The following is a 10,245-nucleotide window of genomic DNA, read 5'->3' on the forward strand; positions in this document are numbered from 1 at the left end:
TGGGTGTGTTGGAGACGGTGTGATGGGCACAGGACAGAGCAGAGTTTAGGGATGTTGTACATAGGGTCTCTATGAGTCGCAAGCGACTCGATGGCACATAACAACAAAACAAAAACACTTCCCTTGACCTCTGGCTGATACATCCCCGTAAAGAGTGGTGACTTAGGTGTACTCCTTTTGACTGAGATTTCTTGCACTTGCCAGGATGCAAGTAAACGACACATCAACTTTTTCTCCACTGTGGTCCGCTTTAGATCTATGGACAATTACAAGACAACTTGTCCCAACACACTAGAAACCCAGGCTAATCCCAAAGCTGGAATCCTTCCTGACTTGACCATCAAGGAAGTCTTCCTGGTCTACATGTTCCTGGGAAGAAGGCAAACTCTGACACTTAGCAAGGTTTAGTGTTTATGAACATGCGTGAGTTTCCCTGTGCTCCCATCTATGGAGAACAAATTATAAAGTTAGCTGTGTGACCACTTCAAAGGCCTCTTCCTTGGAATTATGCTTAAAAGGTAACATTCAATCTCTGCCTCAAAAGAGAAAGGAACAATTAACCAGAGCTGTGGCTCTTCACCAATCTCTTTACAATATATCTATGTCTTTCCACTGTCTGACCCTTTTAATACATTCTCAAAGTGGGAAATGAAGTTCGAGCATAGGAAAGCAGTTTGACATTACTACTTACGTCAATCATTTGTACACCTCGGCATGTACCCAAGACAAATCATAGTATGACTAATGGGAGACACGTACAGCCATGTTCACATCATTAACAACATAGGATTTCCAGATAAAATGCAGGATGCCTCATTAAATTGGACTTCAGACAAGTAATTTTTTTAGTGTAAATATTTCCCAAATATTGCATGGATATACATAAGCTAAAAAAATTCCTGTTTATCTTACATTCAAACTTAACAGAATGTCTTGTATTTTTATTTGCTGCCTCTGAAAATTGGACACTGAATAAAGAAGATCAAAGAAGAATAATGTCTTTGCATTGTGATGTATCAAAGAACTCTGAACACCCTAGGGACTGTCAGAAGAACAAACAAGCCTGTCTTGGACAAAGTGTAATCAGGATGCTTCTTAGAGGCAAGGATCATGAAACTTCGTCTCACATACTTGGGGTATCTTGACAGAAGGGACAAGTCCTTGGAAAATACATCATGCTGGGAAAGTGGAGGGTCAGAGAAAGAGAGACCCTCAATAAGATGAATTGACGTACGACTATAACAAAAGGTTCAAGCTAATCAGACATCATGAAGATGGTGCAGGATAGGACAAAGTTCAGATCTGCTATTCATAAAGTTGTTATGAGTCATAACTCCATGGCACATAGCAACAACAACAAAAACTCAAATTTTTCCCCAACCTAAAAGCCCATCAGAGGGTTAATAGAAGAATATATATATATAAATAATAAAATTACATGGGAGTCAAACTGAATGAAAAAATAATTACATGGAAAAATATGGAACAGTATAGCTATATAAAGTCTCAAGAAGACAAAGTATTATAACAAAATGTGCATTTGGAAACTCGAAAGGGAAGAGCAAGGCGAGTTCTGGTGGCCTAGTAGGCAAACTTAACATTTATCAAGCAGGGGGTGGGGGGAACCACCAAAGAAGACATTCATGTCTAACCAAACAGCCATTCCTTTCTGGAGATTCTACCAGTGGCTCTTCAGAAGAAATATGGACAGTCTTGTCCTGTTACAATTTCCATACAGCCTTGTAAATTGACAGAGGGTTGCTGTAAGTCAGAACCAACTTATGACAGTGAATGAGTTTTATAAGCAAAAGAAGGAGCCCCAATGGCATAATGTATTGGGCTGCTGACTCGGAATTTGACTGTTTGCACTCATCAGCTTATCTGAGAAAGATGGGCACTCCTGTGCTAAATATTTATAGCCTTGGAAAACAGATGGAGAGTTACTATGAGTTGGACACAACTCAAAAGCAGTGGGCTTGGTTTTTTAGTTGATAGGTAAAAATATGAACAATGCAGTAAGCATCGAAAAATGGAAGAAATACAAAATTACTGTACAAAATAATAATTGGTTGACATTCAACCATCTCAGGAGACAGCATATGATCAAGAATCAAAGATCCTGAATGAAGATGTGCAAGATGCTCTGAAGGCATTGGTGAAAAACAAGGTTCTCTAGGGACTGATGAAATATGATTTGCGATATTTCCACAAAAAGATATAGCAATGAAAATCCTCATTGCTAAGAAATGTGGAAGATGTTTCCTTGGGCAACTTATTGGAAAAGATATGTAACCTTTCCAAAAAAAGGTAATCAAACAGATGGCAGATTATCAAACTGTATCAGTAACTTGACACACAAGAAAAATCTTGCTGAAGATAATGAAAAAAAATGATTGCAGTAATAAACTGATAGGGAACTGTCAGAAATTCAAGCCAAATTAACAAGAAAACGTTTGGTTTGAGATGCCATTGTTGTTGTTGTTATGTGCTGTCGAGTCTTTTGTGAATCATAGTAACCCTATGTGCAAGAGCCCTAAACTCTATCCTGTGTCAATCTCATTGTCTTCAACACACCTATTTCCACTACCCCAATCACTGAATTGAGCCACCTCATTGAGGGTCTTTCTCTCTTGTGCTGTTCTTCTATTCTCCCAAACATGATGTCCCCCTCCAAGGATTGGTCCCTCCTTGCAACATGCCTAAAGTATGTCAGACAAAGCTTTAGAATCCTTGCCTCCAAAGAGCAGCCCAGCTTCACTCTCTCCAGGATGAACCTTTGTATTCCTAGCAGTCCATGGTATATACAGCACTCTTCTCCAGCACCACAGCTCAAAGGCATCAATTCTCTATATTTTTTTCTATAATTATATTATATTAATTTTCATAAACATTTACAGAGATTTTGGGTTTCCATTCATTCATTGTTGCACTATTCTCTCTACCCTCCTCCCAGTTTGTTCTTGTCCAAATGCCACAGTGCTTGTCAAAGCCAGTTCTGATTAATCTTCTTTGTCAGTGTGTCCTTTGCCATTCCCTATCACTCCTCCCTGAGAGAGACTTCACCCTGAGTCATAAGGAAAAGGGGATGGTGTATTCTCTTAGCTACTTCCTGCTGAAAAGGGACGCTGTGGGTTTCAGGGTGAAGATCTTCTCTCACACTCTAAAGGGCCCCTTTGGCAGTAGGAAACACATAGACTATTATGGAGATTGATTTTGGAATTTAGATGCACTCTTATTGATTGTGCTTGGCCATACATGTTCATATCCTTGAAGATGTATCATGGGGGTGTTGCAACCTAGAAGACACACATTTGACTAACAAGTTATAAGTACATGAGTCCAAAAATTATGGAAAAGTAAAAGAAAAGATTCTTTCATTGTTTTACAAACCCTCCCCCAGGTCCCCTCCACCATGTAGCCCTCGCTCCAGACTCCTGTGATGACAGAAATACCTAGTTATATATCTCTTTTAAACAGTTTTCTCCCTCCTCTGTTTCAGTGCAGTATACATTATTGAACCCATCTTACTCAGTCTCTCCCCAACCCCAAGGACAGTCCCATTCTACAACAGTGGCATCATGTAATATTTGTCCTTTTGTGACTGGGATATTTCACTCAGCATAATGTTCTCCAGAGTCAACCATTTTGAATAATATTGCATGAGTTCCTTGTTTTTTAATGCAGCATAGTATTCCATTGTGCGAGTATACCACAGCTTCTCTAGCCATTCGTTTGTTGATGGGCACTTAGGTTGTTTCCAACTCCTTGCTATTGTGAACAAAGCTGCAATAAACATGGGTGTGCATATATCTGCTTGGATGTCAGCTATGGTCTCTTCAGGGTATATTCCCAGTAGTGGAATTGCTGGGTCAAATGGAATCTCTATTTGCAACTTTTTGAGAAAGCGCCATACTGCTTTCCACAGGGGTTGCACCATTTTACACTCCCACCAACAGTGAATCAGGGTTCCAGTTTCTCCACAACCTCGCCAGCTCAATTCTCTTTCTATCATCCCTAGTCACTGTCCAGCTCTCCAACACCTAGCATGCAGTTGCGAAGACTATAGTCCAGATCAGGCACACCTTAGTCTACAGTCTGACGTCATTAATCTTCAGTACTCTGGAGAGGTACCTGACAGCTGGCTTTCTCAATGCAATTTGTCTCTTGATTTCCTGGCTGCTGATACCAAGAGTGTTGACTGTGGAGCCAAGCAAATTAAAACCGTTAATTACCTCAATCTCTTCAGCATCCATAATGATGATGCCAATTGGCCCAGTGGTGACAATCTTTGTTTTCTTGACATTGAGCTTCAATCCATATTGAAGACTGCAGTCCTTGACCTTCTTGTAGCAAGTGCTCCAGGTCATCCTCTGTTTCAGCAAGCAGGGTTGTGTCATCTGCATAACGCAGGTTGTTGATGACTCTTCCACCAAACCTGATGCCACGTTCCTCCTCATACATCCCAGCATCCTGGATGATCTGTTCTGCATACAGATTGAAATGTATGGAGACAGAATACATCTCTGGCAGACTCCTTTTCCAATTTTGAACCATGCAGTGTCTCCTTGCTCTGTTCAGACAACTGACTCTTGGTCCAAGTATAGGTTTCACATAAGCATAATCAAATGTTCTAGGATTCCCATTCTTCTCAGAGTCAGCCACAGCTTGTTGTGATCCACACAGTCAAAAGTCTTTGCATAGTCAATGAAGCACAGATAGACATTCCTCTGGTACTCTCTGCTTTCTGCCAAGATCCATCTAACATTAGCTATAACATCCCTAGTACCATGACCTCTTCTAAATCCAGCCTGCACGTCTGACAGTTCTCTGTTGACGTGCTGCTCCAGTCATTTTTGGATCATTTTCAGCAGAATCTTGCTTGCATGTGATATTAATGATACTCAATAATTTGTGCACTCTGTTGAGTCACTTTTTTTTAAATGGAAACAAATAACAATCTCTTCCAGTCAGTTGGCCAGCTGGCTGTTCTCCAGATTTCTTGGCACAACTTAGTGAGCACATCCAAGGCAGCGTCTGTTTGTTGAAATATCTCAGTTGGTATTCCATCAACTCCTGGAGCCTTGTTTTTTGCCAATTCCTTCAGAGAAACTTGAACTTCCTCCTTTATCACCATAGCTCATAAGTTATTTCATTAAATTCTTCTGTGCCAGCCAATTCCTTATGGTACAGTGACTCTGTATACTCCTTCCATGTTCTTTTAATACTTCTTGGATCATTTAACACTTTACCCAAAGCATCCTTAAGTATTGCCACTCATGGCTTGAATTTGTCTTTTCAACTCCTTCAGCTTAAGAAATGCTGAGTGAGTTCGGCCCCCTTTTGATTTTTCTGACTCCAGCTCTTTGCACATTTTATTATAGTATCTTGCTTTGTCGTCCTGAGCTGCCCTTTGAAATGTTCTGTTCAGCTCTTTAATTTCTTGATTTCTTCCTTTAGCTTTGGCTTCTTGCCACTCTAATGCAATATTCAGAATCCCATCTGACATCCATCTTGGTCTTTTCTTACTGATGTCAAATGGATCATGACTGAAAGCAAAGAATACTAGACTGATATTTACCTGTGTTTTAACTGATTATGCAAAGGCATTTGGCTGTGTGGATCATAACAAATTGTGAATAACATTTTAAAAACTGAGTATTCCAGGACAGTTAATTATGCTCACTCAATACCATAGACCAAGAGGCCGTCTTTTCAAGAGAAAAAAGAGTGAATATGTGTTAAAGTTGCATTTTCAATATTCTTTTACCATAATTATTCAACCTGTGTGCTGAGCAAATAATTTGTGAAGATGCACTATATAAGGAAGAACACTGAATCAGAACTGGAGAAAGATTCATTAACCACCTGTAATATGCAGATGAAACAAACTTTCTTGCTGAAAGTGAAAATGATTTGAAACACTTATTGATGAGGTTCAAGGACTACAGTTTTCAGTGTGCATTACACTTGAACATAATGAAAACAAAAACACAATTGAGCCAATAATAATGGACAACAGGGAAAAATACTGAAGTTATCATGGATTTAATCTTACTTGGAGTGGCATCCACTTCCGAAATATCTTGTCTCCGGAAACCCTATGAACCTGGAGAAACAATGAAAGTCATACAAGTGTTCAGGTCTTTTGTTTGTAGGGCAGCTGAGTTGCCTACAACTCAATGGTGCATAACAACAACAAGAGAGCTGAGCTGGCCTACTGGAAAGAAAGTGAAGCCACCAAGCCAAAGGTGCTTGACTTTAATCCGTGGCACTCAGGCCTGGTTTTGTTTTTGGTAAAACATTCTTCTAGGTTGTATAGCCATGATCTGTCCACTTGCTGTACAAAGGTAACTTGTGGTTGCTGTGATACTCAACACTGTGACACTGATGTGTCATATGTGATAATGGTTACCCATGGTGGACAGTGTTTGATGGAGCTCCCCGATTAAAACAAGCTTGGAAGCAAGAGTGGCATCCACTTCCAAAATAGCTTGCCTCCAGAAACCCTATGAACCTGGAGAAATGATGAAAGTCAGACAAGTGTTCAGGTCTTTCGTTCATAGGGTCGCTATGAGTTGCCTATGACTTGAAGGCACTTAACAACAGCAACAACAACAACAATTGATACTAATACAAGTGGCAGTCAAGAATTCAAATTATATTCTACATTGAGAAAAACAACAGAAAAAGGCCTCCTTAAAGCAAAGATGTCATTTTGATCCAAGCCATGGTATGTTCAATCATGAAAGCTAGACTATCAGTAAAGAAAACTAGAATTGATGCCTTTGAAGTGTGGTGTTGGTGAAGAATTTTGAATATTCATTCATCTTACACACCTTTGAGACCTGACAGAATGTGTAAATCATCAGACATTATCCTTAAGATCAAATGCAAACAAGATCCTGCTGAAAATGATACAAAAACAACTGGAACAATACAGCAACAAAGACATATCAGATGTTTTGGTTGGGTTATAAGAGGTTGTGGCACTATGGAAATAAGAGTCAATGTTAGATGTATCTTAGCTGAAAGCAAATAGTACCAGAGGAATGTATCTGTGTTTCATTGACTATGCAGAGGCATTTGACTGGTGGATCACATCAACCTGTGGCTAAATCTGAGAAGAATGGGAATCCCAGAACACTTGATTGTACTTATGTGAAACCTATATTTGGACCAGGAGGCATTCATCAGAACAGAGAAAGGAAATAACTGCATGGTTTTAAAACAGGAAAAGTGTATACCAAGGATGCATCCTATCTCCATACTTTTTCAAAGCGGAACAAATCATCCAGGAGGCTGGGCAGTTTGAGAAGGAATGTGGCATCAGGACTGGAGGAAGACTCATGAACAACCTCTGTTATGCAGATGACACAACCTTGCTTGCTAAAACTGAGGAGGACCTCAGGCATTTGCTGCAGAAAGTAAAGGAATGCAGCCTTCAATATGGATTGAAGCTCAATATCAAGAAAACAAAGATTCTTACCAGTGGGCCAATTGTCAGCATCATGATAGACGGTGAAGAGATTTATATTATTAACAGCTTCATATTACTTGACTCCAAAATCAACACTCTTGGTAACAGCAGCCAGGAAATCAAAAGATTAATTGCATTGGGAAAATGTGTTTCAGGGACCTCTCGAGAGTACTGAAGAACAAATGATGCCAGTCTAGAGACTAAGGTGCACCTGACCCAGGCCATGGTCTTCACAATTACTTGCTATACATCCAAGAGCTGGACTAAGGATGATAGAAGAAGAATTGATGACTTTGAGTATTGAATATACCATGGACTGCTAGGAGAACAAACAAGTTCATCCTGGAGAGGGTGAAACCAGACTGCCCATTAGAAGCAAGGATTTTGCAGTTCCATCTAACATACTTTGGGTATGTTGCAAAGAGGCACCAGTCCTTGGAGAAGGACATCATGCTTGGGAGAGTGGAGGGACAGTGCAAGAGAGGAAGATCCTAGATGAGATGACTAGGGTAATTGGAGCAGGCATGTCAGAGATGATGAAATTGGCTCAGGATAGAGCAGGGTTCAGAGAGAAGGAACTCATTTCTGGAGAAAGACATCAAGTTAGAGTAAGAGTCTGGAGAAATAGACAAAGGCTCCCAGCAGGATATGTGACACAGTGGTTGCAGCAAAGGACTCAAACATAGAAACAATTTTGAAGATGCGTCAGGAATAGACAATGTTTTATTCTGTTATACATAAAGTTGGTATGATTCTGAACCAACTCTATAGGACCTAACTGCAATAATGAAAGTATATTAAATTAAAGAAATAAAAGACATGATGAATATAAGATTCAAGATAATGATAAATTAATTCAGATGGAAAGACAAGGGTTCAGCTTGACAGGGAACCAGTTGTAGGTTACTTTTTTTTTATGCCAATAAAACCTCATTTACAAAATACAGGAACCATTTCCACAGGTCATAATTTGCTGACAACTGTTCTAGACCATTGTTTAACCCCATCCATTTATTTTATTTCAATTTTATGCATTGCTTTTATGTTTTTAACCTCTTTATGGTACTTATTCTTTTGTTCCTTTTAATGAAAGATTACAGAGACTTAGGATTTCCATTCATTCATTGTTGCACTTTTCTCCCTGCCCATTCGTTCCCCCCCCAAAAAATTGCTCAACTCTTTGAAAAGTAAAAGAAAAATTCTTTCATTGGTATACAATCCCTCCGCCCAAGTCCACTCCACTGTGCAGCCTTCATTCTGGACCCCTATGATGAGTATAATACACAATCATATATCCTTTTAAAACAGTTCTCTCCCTCATCTGTTTCAATGCAGTATACATTATTTATGCCCTCTTATTCAGTCTTCCCTCAACCCTGTGTCAGTCCCGTTTTATAACAGTGGCCATATGCAACATTTATCCCTTTGTGACTGAGATATTTCACTCAGCATAATGTCCTCCAGGGTCACCCATTTTGAATAATATTGCATGAGTGCCTTGCTTTTAAACGCAGTGTAGTGTTCCATTGTGTGAATATACCAGAGCTTCTCTATCCATTCGTTTGTTGAAGTGCACTTGGGTTGTTTACAACGCTTTGCTATTGTTAACAAAGACACAATAAAGATGGATATGCATATATCTGCTTGGGTGGCAGTTCTGGTTTCTTTAGAGTATATTCCCAGGAGTGGAATTTCTGGGTCAAATGGTATTTCTATTTCCAACTTTCTGAGAAAGTGCCATACTGACTTCCATAGTGGTTGCATCATTTTACACTCCCACCAACAGTGAATAAAGGTTCCAGTTTTTCCGCAACCTCGCCAGCATTTAATGTTTGCTGTTCTGTTAAATTTTGCTATTCTTACTGGGATGAGATGATATCTCATAGTTGTTTTTATTTGCATTTTTCTTAGAGCTAGGGATTTTAAACATTTCTACATGTGCTTGTTGGCCATCTGACTGTCTTCTTTCATGAAATATATGTTTGTATCCTGTGCCCATTTTTCAATTGGGTTATTAACTTTTTTTAAGAATTATTAACTTTTATCTTGTTGTAGTGTCTGAGTATTTTATAAATTCTAGATATGAGTCCCTTGTCTGACATGTCATTACCAAATAATTTTTCCCCAGTGTGTGGCTTCTCTTTTTACCCTGTTGAAGTATTTGGATGTGCATAGGGATTTGATTCTTAGAAGGTCCTATTCATCTATTTTATCCTTTCCTGGTTGTAGGTTTTTCAGGATGCTTGGCAGACTATTTCTGTTATGGATTAGGACGTCTAGAGTTCTTCAAAGCTTTTCTTTAATAAACTTTAGAGTCCTTTCTTTTATTCCTAGGTCCATGATCCACTTTGAGTTGGTTTTTAGGTATGGAGTGGTTTGTGGATCTTGCTTGACTTTTCTGCAGATAGTTTTCCAATTTCGTCAACACCATTTGTTAAAACTACTACTACTTGGCACCAAGTTGTGCCAAGAAATCTGGAGAACAACCATTTGGCCAACTGACTGGAAGAGATCAATGTTTGTTCTCATCCCAAAGAAGGGTGACCGAACTGAGTGTGGAAACTACAGAACAATATCTTTGATTTCACATGCAAGCAAGATTCTACTGAAGATTATCCAAAAACGACTGTAACAGTACATCAGCAGAGAACTGCCAGAAGTCCAGGCTGGTTTTAGAAGTGGTCGTGGTACTATGGATATTGTAGCTGATGTTAGATGGATCTTAGCTGAAAGCAGGGAATACCAGAGGAATGTCTATCTGTGTTTCA

This window comes from Elephantulus edwardii, unplaced genomic scaffold (genome assembly GCF_000299155.1).
Source record: "Elephantulus edwardii isolate Elephantulus edwardi_28Jun2011 unplaced genomic scaffold, EleEdw1.0 scaffold00210, whole genome shotgun sequence".
In the NCBI taxonomy this organism is placed as follows: domain Eukaryota; kingdom Metazoa; phylum Chordata; class Mammalia; order Macroscelidea; family Macroscelididae; genus Elephantulus; species Elephantulus edwardii.